Source organism: Lathyrus oleraceus, chromosome 4, assembly GCF_024323335.1.
Source record: "Lathyrus oleraceus cultivar Zhongwan6 chromosome 4, CAAS_Psat_ZW6_1.0, whole genome shotgun sequence".
In the NCBI taxonomy this organism is placed as follows: domain Eukaryota; kingdom Viridiplantae; phylum Streptophyta; class Magnoliopsida; order Fabales; family Fabaceae; genus Lathyrus; species Lathyrus oleraceus.
The window spans coordinates 392,718,746-392,739,546 of NC_066582.1; the positions used below are offsets into that span (position 1 = coordinate 392,718,746).

Here is a 20,801-nt window from a genome sequence, read left to right on the forward strand (position 1 = left end):
CTTAAGTGAAAGAGAGTTGTAACACCCCATTTTTTTATTAGATATTTTAATTGTTTGAATTATGGATTTTGATGATTTATTTTGTGGCTGGGTGTTGGTGGAGTATGTATCCTTGAGTTAGGGGTATAGATGGATGATAGAAGTAAGTAAAATAATTTAGACTTGTTTTGATAATTAAAAATAATGTTTTATTTATTTTCATTATATTAATTAGTGAAGATATAATAATTGGGCCAAATATGATAAGTTGAGAAAGTTACTGGGAGGGAGGAAGGAATATGAGATAATTAAGTTTGGGCCAAGTTGGTGATTTGGAAAAGTTTACCCTAAAAATAAAAAGTTATGAGGAACTTAGGTTTAGGGAGATTTTCATAGTACATGACATTTGAGAAAAAAGGAGAAAAGAGGCAATAGGAAAGGTGATCAAGGGAAGAGAGTGAATGTTTCAATTCAGAATTTTTGCAAGGAATTCAGGTAAGGGTGGGAACTTATTCCAATAGTAATGAGTATGGTAGAATGGTAGAATGGAGGAGCCTTTAACCTCCTTAGGGTTGAGTGTTTTGATTCATAATTTTGAATTTGGATACTATGATGGTTGTTATATGTGCATGTATTTTTCTGTTTTTATGATTGAACATATATCCACCATTGTTGCAATTTCGAAGGTTTTAGACATAATCTTAAAATTGTGATTAAATTATTTAATTGTGTTAAAACTGTAAATTAACTTTATATAATTAGAGTATTGCAAGATTTGTAATTTTCTGAGCGTTTTTCTTTTTACAGAATCGAAATCGGAGGTCCGGAAGACCTCCAACGATGAAAAATGCGGGAGCCTTTTTTTGGTCAAATCGTTTTGGCCATAACTTTTGATCCCTAACTCTAAATCGAGTATCATTTGAAGCGTTGGATATCTGAAATAGAGGGCTATAACTTTGTTTCAGGGATAAAATAATTTATGTGATTATTTCATGGATGTTTTTGGGGCTGAAGAAGATGAAAATTGTGTTGCAAATTTTAGAAAACAACAACTTTTTAGTAATGCCTTCGTGCACGGTTTTGATCATAAGTTTTAACTCATGAATCATTTTGGGTTGCGGTTTGAAGTATTAGAAATATGACTGGGGAGAGTTCAATTATTAGTATCATGTACGTCATTTATAGTATTTGGAATTAAATGAGTAGCCTATTAAGGCGTCAAGGATTATTCTATGACGGTTTAATAATGTATTCGCCTCGTAGGGCAGCAAGGATCTCACAGTGGAAGTTCAACATATTCTCAATGTCTTGAGAGTCAACAAGGATCTTCTTGTGGAGGTCCATCTGTGTATATTTCCTTGAGAGGTGGCAACGATCTTCCAATGGAAATCCATCTATGTATATTGCATTGAGAGGCGACAAGGATCTTCTGTTGGAAGTACAACCATGTATATTTTCTTGAGAGGGAACAAGGATATCCCGTTAGACGTCCACCTAATTATTCGCCTCGTATGGGAGACAATGATCTTCCACTGGAAGTCCAACATTTTTCCAAGGTTGTACCAACTCTTTTCAGCATATGATCCTATAAAAATCCGAAGCAAGACAACGAGGGGGAACCTCATTAAAAACTCGACTGACGTAGGGAAAAGAGTGTCACCCTATTATTCATAGCAGACTATAATAATTCTTAAATAAGTTACAAACGTCATAGACAATGGCTCGCCTTATGGAACAATATAAACAATCAATTAATCGACTGAAATCATCTATGAATGTGACAAAGTACTTATTACCTCAAATCGAATATACTTGAAGAGGAACACACACATTTGAGTATAAGATCTCAAGAGTGACTTTCAAATCACGTCTTACATCTTTGTTGAAGTTGTTTTTGTGTTGCTTTGCCTAAACACATTATTCACACACTTCATTGGAATATGGATTTATGGTAGACTTGAAACCATGTCTCTTTTCTTCAGATTGCTGATGTCTTTGAAATTGAGATGGCCAAGTCCGTAGTGTCATACCCATTCATCCCTGCTAGTTGCAGTTTCCAAACACTTGTGTTCTATCACACTGAGTTCAATCTTGAAGGCTCTGTTTTGAGACATAGGTATCTTCAAGATTAACTTGCCACTTTAGCGATTACTCTCATCATCTTATCTTCCATCAACACTTTATAATTCTAATCAATAAATTTCCCTATACTAAGAAAGTTATTTTTCATGCTTGGTATGTACAATACATTGGAAATTACTGACCTTTTTCCATCTTTCCTCATGATCGAAACATCATTGATACCTTCAATGGCTAGCGTATTTTCGTTTGTGCATTTAACCTTATTCTTCATAGAGGGATTGATGCTGGCAAACCAACCTCTCCTTCCAGTCATGTGTGATTAGCAACCCAAGTATAAGTACCATTGATCCTTAAATCTTTCTTCTTCTTTTGTTGCGACCATTAGCAACATATGGGCCTTCATAATTAGGAGTCCATTTTCCCCTGACATCAGGCTTGAAAGATAGAATCTTCTTGAGCACAAGGTCACCTTCTCTAAACACACAAGGCCTGACCTTCTTATCAAAAGCTTTCACCATTCTCTGTTGATATAACTGTCCATGACACATGACAGTCAATCTCTTCTCTTCAATAAAATTCAACTGGTCATATCTGGTTTAGAACCATTCAGCTTCAGTCAACTTGGCTTCCATCAAAACACACAACGATGGGATCTCAACCTCTGTTGGGAGCATAACTTCCATGCCATAAACAACTGAGAAAGGGGTTGCCCCTGTTGAAGTGCGGATGTATGTACGTACCCATACAAAGCAAATGGGAGCATCTCATTCCAGTTTTTATAGGTCACAACCATTTTTTGAATGATCTTCTTAATGTTCTTGTTTGCAGCTTCAATAACCCCATTCATCTTAGGTCTATAGGGAGAAGAATTATAATATGCAATTTTGAAGTCCTTGCAAAGAGCTTCTACCATATTATTGATCAGGTTAGATCCATTATCAGTAATGATCTTACTTGGCACACCATAACGGTATATGATATGATTCTTGATAAACCTTACAATAACTTGCTTGGTCACATTTACGTACGACGCCGCTTCTACCCACTTTGTGAAGTAGTCAATAGCCACCAATATGAAATGATGTACGTTTGAAGCTTTAGGGTCAATCATGCCAATCATATCAATTCCCCACATGGAGAAGGGCCACAGAGAGGAAATGACATTCAACAGTGTTGGAGGAACATGAATCGCATCTGCATAAATTTGACACTTATGGCATTTCTTCACAAACTTGCAACAGTCAGATTCCATTGTCAGCAAATCGTAATCTCCTCTCAACATCTTCTTAGCCATATCATGTCCATTGGAATGAGTACCAAAGGAACCTTCATGGACTTCAGTCATCAATAGGTCTGCTTCGTGTCTATCCACGCATCTGAGCAAAACCATATTGAAATTTCTTTTGTAAAGCACATCACCATACAGGTAGAAGTTGGCAGCTAATCTTCTCAAAGTCTTCTTATCTTTCAAAGATGCCCCAGGCGGGTAAATTTGACTTTGGAGGAAACATTTGATATCAAAATACCATGGATTTTCATCTTTGACATCTTCAACAACAAATACATGAGTTGGCCTATCAAGACGCATCATAGTCAAATTAGGAACCTCATTCCAAAATTTCACCAAAATTATTGAATCCAACGTTGCAAGAGCATTTGCCATCCGGTTTTCATCTCGAGGGATATGATGAAACTCAACCTTTGTAAAGAAAGTTGAAATCCTCCTCGCATAATCTCTATATGGTATCAAACCGGGTTGATTCGTCTCCCATTCACCTTTGATCTGATTTACAACCAAAGTTGAATCTCCATAGACACCAAGATACTTGATTCTGAGATCAATGGCCTCTTCAAGCCCCATAATGCAAGCTTCATACCCAACCATATTGTTCGTACATTTGAAAGTCAATCTAGCTGTAAATGGAAAATGAGTGTCTTGAGGGGTAATAATCATTGCCCCAATACCATTACCATGTTGGTTAACAACTCCATCAAATACCATACCCCAACGGGAACCAGGTTATGGCCCTTCTTCAAGCAATGATTCATCACAATCTTTCATTTTCAGGTACAAGATCTCTTCGTCAGGAAAATCATACTGTACTGACTGATAATCTTCAATTGGTTGGTGAGCCAAATGGTCAGCCAAGACACTACCTTTTATAGCTTTTTGAGATCGGTATTCAATTTCATACTCAGATAACAACATCTGCCAACGGGCAATCCTCCCAGTTAAAGTAGGCTTCTCAAAGATATACTTGATCGGATCCATTTTGGATATCAACCAAGTAGTATGATTCAACATATACTGGCGCAGACGCTTGGCAGCCCAAGCCAATGCGCAACAAGTCTTTTCTAGAATAGAATACTGAGTCTCGCAGTTGGTGAATTTCTTATTGAGGTAGTAGATACCATATTCTTTCTTTCCAGTTTCATCTTGCTGACCCAAAACACAACCCATACTTTCATCAAGCATAGTCAAATACATTATCAAGGGTCTTCCTTCAACAGACGGAGATAGAATCAGAGGTTTAAGCAAATACTCTTTGATACTGTCAAAAGCTTTTTGGAAATCCTCGGTCCAATCACAAGACTGATCTTTCCGAAGAAGCTTGAATATAGGCGCACATGTGGTAGTCATATGCGATATAAATCTTGAGATGTAATTCAAGCGGCCAAGAAAACCTCTAACTTGCTTCTCAGTTTTGGGCACGAGCATTTCTTGTATTGCTTTGACCATGGCAGGATCAACTTCAATACCCTTCTCACTGACAATAAATCCCAACAACTTACTAGAACGAACACCAAATGTACATTTATTGGGATTCAAGCGGAGTTTGTACTTCCTCAAACGCTTGAATAACTTCAATAAATGTTCAACATATCCTTCTTCATCACTTGATTTGGCAATCATATCATCAACATAGACCTCAGTCTCTTTGTGCATCATGTCATGAAAAAGAGTAGTCATAGCTCTCTGGAATGTTGCACCAACATTCTTTAAACTGAAGGGCATCACTTTATAACAGAATGTTCCCCAGGGTGTAATGAATATGGTTTTCTCCATATCTTCAGGTGCTATCTTGATTTGATTATAACCGGAAAATCCGTCCATACACGAAAAGACTTTGAATTTAGTTGTATTGTCTACCAACATATCAATGTGTGGCAGAGAGAAATCATTTTTTGGACTAGCTTTGTTCAAATCTCTATAATCGACGCACATACGGACTTTTCCATCTTTCTTTGGAACAAGTATGATATTGGCCACCCATTGCGGATACTCGGCAGTAACAAGAAAACCAATATCAATCTGCTTCTGCACTTCTTCTTTGACCTTCACTCTCATATCAGGATGAGTTCTCCTCAATTTTTGGTTGACTAGCGGGCATTCTGGCTTCAACGACAATTTATGCTCCACAATCTCAGAATCCAAACCAGGCATGTCTTGATAGGACCAAGCAAATACATCTGAATACTATCGAAGAAGATTGATCAACCCTTTCTTGGCCTCTGGACATAGTTGAGACCCAATCTTGACTTCCTTCACATCATCTTTGGAACCCAAGTTGACTAACTTAATCTTCTCTTCGAACGACTGAATGGCTTTTTCTTCATGGTCAAGTAAACAAGATAATTCATTAGATACTTCTTCATCAATCTCTTCCTCATCCTCAAACACAGGAAAATCAAAGTTTGGAGAGGGAGTAGGATCATTGTATTCAATGGGTTTGGAAACCAACCTGCATAATGATTTGATATTTTAATTTTTGTGATTACCATTTTCATAAAAGAAAAAAGTAAAAATAAAACATGATATATGTGGATGAAATAGAATTGCATTTTATTGATGATAATTGAGAGATGCCAAACAATGCTCACTTCTCCCTTAGGCATAGGAGAATAATTTTTCTTAAAATTATGAAAAAACAAATTACTTAGAAAGGTGGACAATAACAGGAACATCAACAGCAACCCAATTGTTGCAAGTCTTGCCATGCGTCACAAAGTTGGCGTAGTCTTCGTCTTCATCATCCTCAATCACGACAGCTGAGTGTTGTTCATTACCATGAATAAACCCTCCACTACGAAAACTAGGTTGTACTTCTTCAGCTTTGACATTAAATGACCCTTGCTGAAATCCCAAACTGACCCTATTCTTGTTCTCGCATATCTCTACCATACGGCCCCACTGATCTGTACTGCCTGCCTCAATAGCTTTCTGAGCATCTTTGAAAGAAGACATGGGTGCCCTAGTTTTCTTTACCTCAGCAATGGACAAGGCTTGGAATGGATTTCCAACCTCCTCCTCAGCTTCTACATATGTAAAAGATGACAAATGGCTTACCAAAAATGCTTTCTCTCCACCAATGATGACAAGCTTGCCATTCTTCACAAATTTCAAGTCCTGGTGCAAAGTAGATGTTACAGCTCCAACATCATGAATCCATGGCCTTCCCAATAAGCAGCCATAGGCCGGGTGGATATCCATTACTTGAAAAGTAATTTGAAAATTACTCGGACCTATCTTCACTGGAAGGTCCACCTCTCCAATGACAGTTTTGCGAGAACCATCAAACGCTTTGACAATCACGCCTTTATACCTCATAGGGGCACCTTGATAAGAAATCCTGGACAAAGTCGACTTCGGAAGCACATTCAAAGAAAAACCAGTATTGACCAACACATTGGACAATGCATCCTCCTTGCAGTTCATAGAAATATGGAGTGCTAGAAGACATGGGTGCCCTAGTTTTCTTTACCTCAGCAATGGACAAGGCTTGGAATGGATTTCCAACCTCCTCCTCAGCTTCTACATATGTAAAAGATGACAAATGGCTTACCAAAAACGCTTTCTCTCCACCAATGATGACAAGCTTTCCATTCTTCACAAATTTCAACTTCTGGTGCAGAGTAGATGTTACAGCTACAGCCTCATGAATCCATGGCCTTCCCAATAAGCAGCTATAAGCCGGGTGGATATCCATTACTTGAAAAGTAATTTGAAAATTACTCAGACCTATCTTCACTAGAAGGTCCACCTCTCCAATGATAGTTTTGCGAGAACCATCAAACGCTTTGACAATCACGCCATTGTACCTCATAGGGGCACCTTGATAAGAAATCCTGGACAAAGTCGACTTCGGAAGCACATTCAAAGAAAAACCAGTATTGACCAACACATTGGACAATGCATCCTCCTTGCAGTTCATAGAAATATGGAGTGCTAGATTGTGATTTCTGCCTTCCTTAGGAAGCTTTTCATCATAAAAGCTTAGATTATTGCAGGAAGTAATATTAGCAACAGCATCGTCAAACTGATCCATAGTAACATCGTGTTCAACATAGGCTTGCTCTAGCACTTTCTGCAACGCCTCTCTGTGTGCTTCAGAATTTATTAGTAGAGACAACGCTGAAATCTTAGAAGGAGTTTGGAGCAGCTACTCCACCATATTAAATTCACTCTTCTTTATCAAATGTAGCACTTCATTATCATCATTAGTCTTCATCTTGCTGGATTCACAAGACTGACACGTAGGAGCACTAAATGGGTTTATCATTGGCATATCCACCTTCTTACTGACTAAAACATCTTCTACCGCCTCTTTTGGAAAAATGGGATCAAAAACACGACCGCTACGGGTCACCTTTGCAATATCTGCTATATTTACAACGGAATTTATCGTAGGTAACAGAAACTCTTGACCATTCTCCATCATTGTAGCTTTATACTGATAAGGAACAACTCTATCGGATGCATACGGGACGGGGCCCGCTAACCATATCACTAACAGCGATATCGATTTGTTGACGTTGTTACTGCTGCTGCTATCAAATTGAATTACTACCCGCTCAGGGGTCTTGAACATTGGTACTATTACATTGACATCATCTATATCATTTAAATGTTGAATCTAGATTAAATTCTCATCCATCAACTTCTGGATATCCCTCTTGATAATCAAACACCCACGGGGGTTCACACTACAAATTGCACAACCATCATGGTCGTGCTCACAGTCATTAATTGTACACAAGGTCTTACGCATTTCCACCAACGACCTACGTATACTTCGTACATCAAAGACTCGAAAATTTCTTGGGCAACCTTCCACCATATTAACTGAAGCATTACCATGAGCGGGTAACAGATTAGCTTTCACATTTGGCGCACGGTCCTCAAAGGACACCATCCCACTCTTCACAAGTTTATGGACCTCATACTTCGACGGGTAGCAATTCTCAATATCAAGGCCAGGAGCTCCTTGATGAAAGGCACAATGGAGTTCGGGATTAGACCACCATGGAAGTGGTTCAGGAATTTGATGTGGATTCCTTGGTTGAAGTAGGTTATTGAGAACCAAATATGGGTAAGATTCGGCGTATGACATAGGAATAGGGTCAAAAGAGACCTTCTTCCTCTCGAAGTTTTGTTGTTGTTGATTGATTGTAGTTGCTGTTGTTGGTTCTTTGTTGCGGTTGTTGTTGACATTGTTGTTAAATTGGCACTGATTGATTGTTTGAAAACACTCGAATAACTGACGAAACTTGATGTTGATATTGACGCGGTTGCAGATTTCTTCTGACATGAGGCCTCATCTGCCTCCCTACAGATACTACATTGGTTTCCCCTTCCTTCTTTCTGGCAAAACCACTCCCATATTTCTTACTAGTTGACACCTCTTCTTTAGACAGACATCCCTCACGGACTCCTTCCTCTAACCTCATCCCCATGTTTACCATCTCGGTAAAGTCACTGGGGGCACTGGCAATCATACGTTCGTAATAACACGAACTCAGAGTCTTCAGGAAAATCTTCTTCATCTCTTTCTTTTCCAACGGAGGATTAATCTGAGCGGCAAGCTCTCTCCAACTTTGGGCATACTCTTTGAATGTCTCTTTGTCCTTTTGAGACATAGACCTTAGCTGGTCTCTATCAGGCGCCATATCCATATTATACTTATACTGTTTCACAAAACCTTCACCCAAATCATTGAACATACGAACACTTGCACTGTCTAGCCCCATATACCATCTTAGAGCAGCACCAGTCAAACTGTATTGAAAGTAGTGGATCAATAATTGATCATTATCAGTTTGAGTTGACATCTTTCTGGCGTACATGACAAGGTGGCTAAGCGGACAAGTATTTCCCTTATACTTTTCAAAGTCGGGGACTTTGAACTTCATCGGGATCTTCACATTAGGCACTAGGCAGAGTTCATCAACACTCTTCCCAAACAAGTCTTTTCCTCTCAGAGTCTTCAACTCTTTACGCTTCTCGAGGAACTGATCCTTCATTTTGTCTATCTTCTCATAAACATTTGGGCCCTTAGACGACTTAGAATGGTAAATGGTGTCCTCAACATGAGGCAAGTTGTGAACAACTAGAGGTGGCACAGACATGACCGGGCTAGATGCCGACATGGAAGCAAATGTAGGCGCAAACCCTTCAGGCCTAAAGTTTGGTGGCATTCCCCACGGGAATCCAGCAAGCATAGTTGGACCAGATTGAGTAGAAGCCACAGGCGTGGTTGAAGTAGTAACCTCTGAGATGACAGTCCTCTGAGGAGGAGGAGTTGCAGGAGTTAGTGAAGACTGATTCTACGCAGTAAGAACATACTTCATCATAGCAGTCATACGAGCAATCTCAGCCTTCAACTCTCTTCTCTCTTGTTCCAAATGCTCCGTGATTCTGGGTTGATTGGCGCGAGTGATGTATCGGTGAGTCATCTTGGTTGAAGCACAGAAGTATAACCAATGAGGCATTTGGCGGAAGAAAACCTGTTATGCAAATGATGCATGAAATGCAATGTTTTTGTTTATTTTATTTCAAGGAACATACAAAGTTCTATTTTCAAATATTTACATAATAATAATAGTAACAATTTGATTGACCATAAAAAATCTCTTTTATTCATAAAATTCGGAAGGACTACACTGAGTACAATTTCAGAAACCAAAGTACAAATACAAGAGAAAAGGAAACTAATCATCCTAAGGATCCCTAACAACAGTGTCATATGATCTGGCTGCTGATGCGTACTTCCTTCGGATGCGTCGAATCTCAGACTCGAAAGATGGCTTCATCTGAGCCTTCTCAAGGACAAGTTGATCAATAATCTTCTTCCAAGCACCGGAAGGCTGACGCATACTAGAGGAAGATGGACCCTCTGGATCTCTCTGTCTCTTTATTGTTCGATCTTCAAGAAGCTCAATAAGTGCATCTTTGTCGTTTGACTTAAGCTGCAACTCCTCATGCTTTTGGCTTAAAGCATGGAACCGCTCTTCCCATATATCTTTCTCTTGCTTCATCTTGGCGAGTGCGTCTTCCAACTCCTCTACATCTTGGTTAGTGAGAGTTGATGGCTCAGCCATAACCACAGACATAGGTCTCTCACAAGCATACGACATCTTCAACTCCAAAGCTCTCTTCTTCACCCAAGTAGTGTAAGCTTCCAAAGCCATACAGTTGTGCGAACCAAGCTCGGATCTTCCTTTCCTATGCACATTATGCCAAGCATTTATCATCTTATGTTTCAAAAGTTGGGAATCTTTACCCTCTTGATAGAAAAGACCTTCTAACTGAGTGTTATTAGGTTTGTCTCTCAAGGGGAACCCAAGCTGACGACGAGCCAAAGTAGGGTTGTATTTGATTCCTCCTTGTGTACCAATAAGAGGCACATTAGAGAATTCACCACAACTATCTATAATATCCAAACTACTCAATACAGAGTCATACCAAACAATATCATCATTAGTGAGGGACATAACTCTCTAGAACCATCATAGACATTGTTTGTTCTCCACAAAAGCAGGCGTCTGAGGCAAGTGAGAAATAAACCACTTGTACAAAAGAGGAACACAACACATAATAGTCCCACCACCTTTAGAATTTCTCAAATGCAAAGAGAAGTACATATCACCTAACAGAGTAGGCACGAGATTCCTAATCAAGAAGATTCTAATGGCGTTAACATCAACAAAACTGTCATTGTTAGGGAACAAAGCTAAACCATAAATGAGCAACACAAAGATGGCTTCAAAAGCATCCACACTACCGGCTTGAGCAAAGACATTAGCTTTCCCTATGAGGAACTCAGAAGTCAACTCAAACATTCCTCCTTTCTTCATCCAATGAGCCTTAATCTCAGACTTCTTCAGATGAAGAGCTTCAACTATAAGATGAGATATGGGAATCTCCTCCAATCCACTAAAAGGCACCTTGTCATAAACAGGTATCCCCAAGAGATGGGCATACTCCTCTAACGTAGGCATAAGTTGATAATCAGGAAAAGTGAAGCAATGGTAGAGAGGATCCTAAACTGAACCAACACACTCAAGAGTCCTACAACCACATAAGTAGATAACACAGATAAAAGCTTCCCATGACGTTGCTTGAAGTCCAACGAATCTAATACAAAGGATGACAACTTCCTTAGCTCTTTCAAGTCGGGACATATGAGACTGTACTTCTTAGTCTTCCTTCGTCCATAATCCATGGTCTGAAAATATTTGTAAATAAAACCTCAGTTCCTTGAAGTTATTTTCGTGTGATGAATGTTATGATGCGCATGAATGCATGAATGCACCAAAGGTCAAGGGATGAATCAAGTCATTGTCAAGATCAATCATCCATTTTGGTGAATTATGGTTTTCACCTTATCAACACCCAAGTTCCATTGATATTGACAAGACTTGATTGGATCAACCAAGAACCAAAAGGGTTTGTTGTGAGTCACGAGCATGGAGTCTGGTTAAGAAGCATCCCAAAGGAGTGTACTAAGGATAAAAACTCGTAGATAATGTTCTAAAAAGTTCCTAGAGTTTTAATTCCATCTATCAGATATTATAGGTTAGGATGACTGACTCATCAACCCATAATATTCTCAAGAGAAACTCGTCTGAGCGTAGTATCGCGTAACAACTATTATCAGGTCTACACCTGAACAGTTTCCGCACTACGTCCTAAAATAGGCCAAGTTGGGTTAAATGTTCTACGATCCTCAGCTTTTCGGACCCCAAATCAGGGAAAGTAATGCCTAACCACAAATAACTTGTGTGACATCAATAGCTCCAAAAGGGTCTCCATTGAGTAGATGGGTCTTAAGCAAACTTGTTAAGGACTACTCCACACAAGTCGAACATGACTATACCATCCTCCTATCTTAATTGCACTCAAGTTCGGGTTAGAACTTATCTCACCACTCAGAGATCACCAAGCACAACAAGCATATTATATCACACAAACAAGTATACAAACATCAAATATACAAATATATACACATAAAAAAGTAGGCTAAACCCACTGAGGACTACTCCCCAGCAGAGACGCCACTTAATTTTTGTAGCGGTAAATTCATGACCATTAAGCTATGGATAAACTTAACGTCAATAAAACCAGAGTCGCCACCGCGCTTTTATTTTTTCCAAAGGAAAAGAGAAAAGTACGAACAAAACCCAAAGATAAGAAGTTTTCAAATCAAAACTAATAAAATGCCAAAGATTACAGGTAAGGGGGTTGGTTACACAGAGGGAATGTGTTAGCATTCAAAGTGTCATAGGTACTCATAGGTAGCCCTTTTTTATGTGTGTATGTGTTTTGGTATAAAAGATGTTTGCAATAAATAGAGTGTGGGGATGAGAAAAGAATTCATTAGTTATATTTTTGTGTTTGACAAGACCTTCGGACTTGTGCCTACGTACCAACATAAAAATGAGGGATCAAAACCTCATAGTTCATGGTATCAATTTCAAAATGAGTGGATTGTTTTTGATCAAAATTTAAGTTTAAAGAGGCACAAAGGGCCCAAAAGATTGAATGAGTGTTAGTTCTTTTTGTCTTTTGAAATTTTAAGTCAATATGGTTAAGTTCATTTACAAGTTTGATTAAGAAAAGAGTTTAAAAAATGCAATGGCATAAGGCCAAAGTTTCTAATTTGCAATAAAGTCCAAGTTTTGAAATCAAAATCAAAGAAAGTTTTTGAAAAGGGGGAGAGATTTTGAAATTTAAGAAGTGGGAGAAGATGAAGAGGTTATCCTAAGCATAAAAATAAAAGTTAAAAGTTGAAAAGATCTGACCAATGGGATGCAATCCAACAGACAAGAATGTCATATAGAAAACCCATTTCTCCTTTGGACTTTGAATCAAGCAATATCAACAAGAAAATAGCAACATGAAGGGAAGGGCATCAAATAAAGATAGCCACATCCAAGAAAGTAACTTCATATCTACCAGTCTTCTTTGTCTTCCCATGTATATGATGACCTAATCCTTGATTAGCTCAGAATAAGGCATTAGACACAGGTTCAATGTAACAGTTATATCAAGGCCACGTAGCAGATGAACTCATCTAGATCCCAATACTTGCATCAGATGAAAGCTTAAATCATAATAACTTGGTCTCAGAAATGTTGGCATTGGCCAAGTCCTTTTGCATAGGGAGTTTTCCTGATTCTAAGTCCAAAAGCTAAGATCAAATCCAATAGTCCACACAAACATTTTTTTAGGGTTTTGGTTGTTTATTAAGTATTTTAAGGTCCTAAGACCACAAACACAAACAAAATACACAAACAAATATATACAATCACCATATATGGCTCAAATGAGCAAAGTGAAAATGAGATAAACATAAACAAGTTAAATGATATGTAAAATGACAAATGAAATGGTAACTGACTTGAATTTAAATTGTATAAAATAAATGACTTGGAAATAAATGCAAGAAATAATAAAAGTTAGTCAAATGTTAGTTGATTATGAGTTAGTGGAGTTTTGCTTTTCAATTGATTAAGTCATTCTTTGGAGAACACTCAACCCTCTATGCACAAGCATGGATCCTTAAACCAAGACATCTTCCAAAGGAATGAAAAAAGGCCAAGTTTCCACACAATACCATGAAAGGGGGGAGACTTACAATCTCACTTACTAGAATGATATGCCTTTAGGGTCAAAATTTAGCGTTATGTTAAGCAATCATAATTGGACTTATATAGAAGTCACAACTATCTGAGGTCGGGCCATAAATTTTTTGGTGTAAATGCATGCTAGAGATATGGTATAATGAACCATACTCCTAAAATATACCACACACAAAAAGAAAAAAGATTAAAGGATGGACCTTTCTCATCCATACTTGTATTGGTTCATCTAACACAAAGTTATTGATGAATCAAGTAGCCTTAGGATATTGAGATTTCATTGGTTAATGAAAGGGATGGGAGATAATGGGATTGAAGATGAAGATGGAGGGGAAATGAGAGAAACACAAATTGGTCATGAGAGGAATTTTATCAAATTAAAATCATTCATTCATTTTGGGAGATGAAATATACATTCCATCAATCCCCTAAATCCAATGATTTTAACTCAACAAAAGTCAAATCAACCTTGGCCAAGGCCCAAACACATAGTCAAACTTCACAAGTCAATAAAAATGGCTCAACATAATTTCTACACAATTAATCAATTAAAAATCAAATTAAAAATGCATTTAAATTAAATTTGGTTTGGTCAAAACCTAAAACCTCTTCAAAACACCAAATAAATGGCCAATAGATTTATCATAGGTCCAACAAGATCAAAGGACCTTAGAAAAAAAATGTCATAAGTTTTGGAAGGTCAGAAGTATTTTTAAACAATTAAAAATATGCACAAAAACAATTAACTCATGAAAAATATCAAAATTAATCCAAAAAACAATTTTAATTTAGAAAATGAAAGAGGGAAATATTTAAAGATTTTTGGTGAAAGTCCCGTATTTTTTGGATTAAATATGAAATTAATATGAATTAATCAAAATAAATGGATTAAACACAAAAATCAAAAAATAAAAAAAAAGAGGGCCAGCAGATCTCCCTCATTAATTGAGGTGGCAGATCTGATGGCCAAGCACGCGCGTTCTACAAACACCTTAGTCAATTGCGCCACACACTTGGTAATCAGATTGAAAGCATGAGATTAAAACATTTCAAATGGATCAGATGGCCTGGACTGATCCAGCGCACCACCATAGCCTTAGCTCTGACCATCTTCTCCGATGAGGACCACTGGACTGGTCCAACCAAAACCTTATGATAAATGAAAAGTGAATACACTAATTTGAAGAAAAAATACCCAGTAGCACGAATCTGGCCTCAATTTTCTCCAATTCCAAGTATATAAGAAGATACATGGATTAAGTTGCTTAGATTTGAATTTTGAGGATCACGAATTAAGTTGCTTCGATTTGAAGTTAAAGCAACTCAATCTTCTTGCTTACATTGATAGGACTTCATACAACCAAAAAGCACAAAGAATGGTGAAGAATTGAGGGAGAATCGAAGAGAAGAAAATTCTAAAAATTCACCTTCAATGGAGCTTTAGATTGACACGGTCTTGATTCTAATTGTGCTTGGCCTTGCTTAAGATGCTTGTTGGAAGTGATTAGGATCAAGAAAAGGTCTGGAATCTTGGAGTTTCAATCTCAAAACAAATGGAGATTTGAAACTCGATTTTCAAAGAAAACCTTCAAGATTATCCTTCAATGGTGAGGATTTGGGATTGCAGGTTCAAAGCTTGGGCATGAGGTCCTTAATTCTGAGCAATAAGGGTCTTATTTATAGGCCATGAGATTCATTTCCACGCACTTCCAAATTTGAAAAAAAAAGTGAAATTCCTTTGCATGCTTGCATGGGCGTGTGCTAGGCCCATCAAGTGATGTAATCTGATCCAAAAATGAGTGAGAGTCATGCTGAATTCATGTTGGTAAGCCATGCAATCGTGTATGAAAAGTGAAAGTATATCACATTAAATGAATGATTGGTAGAAGGTATTGAATGAAGGTAGTGAATACTGGATAATGGAAATGAACGATAGAAATAGAGAAATAATTAAGGTAGAAAGAAACTGAAAGGTTTGGTAAAAGTGACTGAAGGGTATAGTTTGGAACTAAAAGGTAAGGGTATTATTGGAATCTATAAAGGAAATGGTATTTGAAACCTAAGAGTAAAGGTGGTATGAACCAATATGTGGGGGGCCTAAGGCATGGTACCACTTTATGGAAGGGCCGAAAACAAAGAGAATTAAATGTTTGGCAATAAGCCAAACAACTCTTAGCACAAAGGTGGATGATTGCCCTAAAAGGGGGTATATGGAGTTCCAAGGAAAACAGGTATTCGGTTTCAAATTAGGAAAACATGTCACTGAGATGAATGGTTATGATTTAAGGTAGATGATATTGGATCATGAAAGATATGGATGGAGGCCTAAGGCAGAAGAAAGAATGATTATGCTCACGCCTTGTGCCTACGTATTCCTATTGTGCAATGAGAAAGTCAAAGCTTCATAGTTCATGGAACTAAGAGAGAACAAAGAAAAGAGAGATTTGATGGAAGTGATGAAAAGTATAACTTGTACTAAAGGGATATGGAATTGCACTAAAATGTGGGCATTGGAATTGCCCTAAAAGGATATGCATGAAATCCAAAGGGATAAGGATTTAGTTTTAAAGAGAAGATGGTAAAATACTGCCGAGGGATGGTAATGATTGATAAATGGGAAGGAATAAATAAATGTGCTTGCCAAGGGTTTGAAGCCTTGTGCTTGCGTATTCTCATCGTGCAATGAGAAAGCCAGAGCTTCGTAGTTCATACCTAATATGGAATAAGGACAACAAGATATTTCCATGGTATATAACCCTATGGGGCAAAAAAAGGAATGCCAAGGTCTATAACCTTACATGGAAAGATGAAAGATTGCCAGAGTCTATAATTCTACAGGCAATAAGGGGTCTGCCAAGGTCTATAACCTTATAGGCAATGGAACATGGATGCCAGAGTCTACAACTCTATAGGAAATATTGAGGGTTGCTAAGGTCTATAACCTTATAGGCCAAGCTGAAAGCTTACCCGAGTCTATAATTCTACAGGAAAAGGAAGGCACTGCCAAGGTCTATAACCTCATAGGCAAGAGCATAAATGCCAAGAGTCTATAACTCTACATGGCTGATCAAAGGGATTGTCAAGGTCTATAACTAAGTGTTGAAGTTTATAACTCCATATGCAAAGAAAGAGCTTTCCAAGGTCCATCACCTTATAGGTAAAGGAATACTGCCAAGGTCCATAACCTGTTAGGAAGGAGACTGTATTATCTGGGCCCATGACCCTACAAGGCAAATGGAATGCCAAGGTCTATCACCTTATAGGAAATAAAAGGTTGCCATGGTCTATAACCCTATAAGGCAAGAAGATTGCCAAGGTCTATCACCTTAAAGACAAAGAACTGAATTGCTAAGGTCCATAACCCTATAAGGCTGGAAAGATTGCCAAGGTCAATTACCATATAGGCAGAAAGAAGGAAATTGATTGAAGGAGGTTGTACAACCACATGATCTGGATATCAAAGAGAATGTGACCCAAGGAGAGGGTGTGATTAGCTTTATTGAAGAATACTTGTCAATTACTTGACTCGAATTGCACTAAAGTCTATGAACGAAGGCGAATACCTTGAGCAATTGGGTCATTCGTCCCGTACCCAAGGATATCCTAAACAAGGATATGAATGTTCCACTCTCATTATTCTTCATTACTTAAGGCTCATGACATACAACTTGAATCATGATTGACAAGTTTCTGATAGAAGATTTTGATTTTTGATCCTGATGATATAATATTGCTTGTTGTGGAAAAAGACTTGACAATCTTTTGATTCAAATTGTGCTAAAGTCTATGAATAAAGGTGAATACGATGAGCAACTGGATCATTCGTTCCGTACCCAAAGATATTAAGAATGAGTTAAGGAATTATCCACTCTCACTCCTTCTCTATTTCTTAAGGCTCATGGTACACAACTTGAATCGGGATTGACAAGTATTGATACCTTTGTTGTACTTGAGAAGTAGTCCACTTTGTCTGCTATGCTTGACTTGTATTGATAACTTGAATAGGCTTGGAGAATTAAGCATAATGTAAAGGATTTGGTTGATCAAAGTGGCATACAAATGAGAATGGAAATGATCAAAATCAAGTACACAACTTACCTAAAGATTAATCAGTTAATCATATGATTTTACAAACCCTAAGCTAGGGGAACATGCATTTCAATATAAAAAGAACCTAAGCACTAAGGTTAATGGCACATTATGAATCAAGATCTAGTTAAAGCTAAACAACCTAATTATCTAATTATTCTAAAAATTCTAATCAACTTTAAGATCTAATTATCATTAATCTAATTAAACTCTAAAATCTAGTCAAGTTCTAAAAACCCTAATTAATCTAATAAAAATCTAAAATCTTATTAAGTTCTAAAAACCTAATTACTCTTATTAAATTCTAAAACCTAATTATCTAAAACTTTAATTAGCCTAGAATTCTAATTATAAAATCTAATTATTTCTAAAAAAATCTAAATCCCTAATTAACCTCTAATCGAATTCTAATTAATGATAATTCTAAATCTAAAACAATTCTAAATCACCTAAACACAATATTCTAATTAACCTAATTAGAATTCTAATTAACCTAATTAGAGTCCTAATTAATCTCTAATCATATTCTAATCAATCAAAATCCCTAATTAACCTCCTAAAAAAAGATGAAATGAAATAAATAAGAAAGGGCCAGGGGTGCAGGCCCAATGATGGATTGTAGACATGAGAGGATTTGTTTGGGCCTTGGGACCAAACCTGATCCAAGCTGAAATGCACACAAACGAGTTTTATGTTCATCGCGTAAGCTAAAACGGCCACGAAACGCTCATGTGAAGTCCAAACACGAACGACCGTCCCTCACCAAAAGCGCTTATCTGAAAAGCTCGGATCCACAATGCGACTTGCTTCTTCGCTTCAACATCATCTATGTGCTTTGGAGTATCAACAACATTGTGGGTTCATGGATTGCGTTTCACCATCATCCCTTCGCTGTCGTCCATGAAACATACATAAAGAAAAAACGGTATCAGAGACAAATCGAAGAACTTACTGGATAGAATCTCTGATCGTGAATATGTATGAATCTCAACCTTTCTCGTTTCCGTTCCTCCTTCTCCCCTTCTTCTTCAGTTTTCGAACTGCTTTTTCTTTTATGCGTGAACTGATGATGCTATGAGAGATAATTTTGACTTAGCTCTGTGTGCAATGCTTGAAGAATGAGTGGTTCAGAGTGTGAGGGTGAGACTGAGATGAACTCAGAGTGACGAATTTGAGATGAACTCAGAGTGATGGAATTTATTAATTGAAGAAGATGCTTGGTGAAAAATTGGGAAATGATTCCTTTTCCGATGAATGATGATGATTGAGTATAAATAGAAGCTGGATTTAACCGAGAATAACTCTGTTAAATCATGTTAGTTCAGTTCAGTTAGAAGTTAGTTTTTCTGTCAAATATTCTGTTAGTTATCCTATTAAATAATCTGTTAGGTTAGTTATGTGAGCTTGTTAGTTAGTTAGGAGTTGATATTAAACTGTAGGAAGGTTAGTTATTCAACATCAGTGAGATATTGAAATGTTAGTTGAATTCATTTAGTTAGCTAACAATTAGTTTAATTGAAATTATTGCATTGCTTGATTGTGGTTAGAGAGCTTTAGAATGGGATTTAGCTTTGAGTTAATTACATGTTAGGAAACATTTAGAAAAATCGGTTAGTTTATTCAACTGTTATGTTGGAGGTGACGTGTTAGAAACAATTAGATGGCTTCACACTATTTTGAATTCTTGAGTTGGTTAGATTGAAGTTACTGAATGTTAACTAGTGAGAAAAGTTAGATTATTGTTGCATTCTAATGACAAGATTACTTTAGTTTAAAGTTAGCTATAAATTTCTTTGAATTTCTGTTAAAGGTTAGATTCCGTTAAGTTAGTTGGCGGCTAGTAAAATTTGAAATGAGTGTGATTGGTGTGAATCTTGTGATAGAGTTTTGATGATGCATTGATTCTTCTACTATTTGGCCAATGATGTAGGTCCTTGGTTACCATGGAATACATTGGAATTGGCTTGCTTATGGACAATGGATTGTTTGGAATTATTTTGAATATATGCTATGTTCATGGTTTGGGAATCTTGGGACTGTTTGTATAGATTTTTAGGTGTGGAAAATGGCATGTATAGATTATGTGTATGGTTGGATTGAATTGGGAAATTGACTTGTACATGGTTGAATTTGTAATGCTTATGGAAGATGGCTTGAAGAATCATGACTTGGCCTTGTAAAAACTTGAAATTGTAATGGTTTGTGTTTGTATTGAAATGTAATTTGGGAATTGAAATGGTAATGGAAATGATGCTTAATGAACATGGCTTTAAATGGGAATTGCATGTATTGGAAATGATTTAGGTTTATATTGATAGGAACATGAAATATGGAATTGAAATGATTCTTTTAATGTTGTGATTTGGATAATGGGTTATGAATATAAAGTTATTGGCTTAAAGGAACATGGTCATTGTTTAAAAATGTAAACATGAACAAGATTTGAAGATGACTTGTAAATGAAGAAACATGATAAAAGCAAACAATCATGACCTTTGGACGGTGAATCAAGACATGGTGGATTGGATTAAGTCTTAGGGTGGTCAAAAAGGGGTTGGTTGACTTTGGTCAACAAGTTGACCAAAAAGTCAACTATTGGTAAAAATGGCCAAACTTGTAATTTTATGGACTTTCTTGTCATTTGTATAATAAAATGAATATTTGGTTTTGAATGAATGAAAAATGATATTGAATGTTTGAAATGAATTGAATTGATATTGCATGGATTG

General features: G+C 37.2%; 1 long non-coding RNA gene across 1 annotated transcript; it reads left to right on the top strand.

The window, feature by feature from the left end:
- Positions 1-18,743: 18,743 nt before the first annotated feature.
- On the top strand, positions 18,744-20,334 carry LOC127075627 (uncharacterized). Its single transcript, XR_007786616.1, has 2 exons — positions 18,744-19,050; positions 20,003-20,334. It is a non-coding gene; the product is annotated as an uncharacterized LOC127075627 (long non-coding RNA).
- Positions 20,335-20,801: the final 467 nt, after the last annotated feature.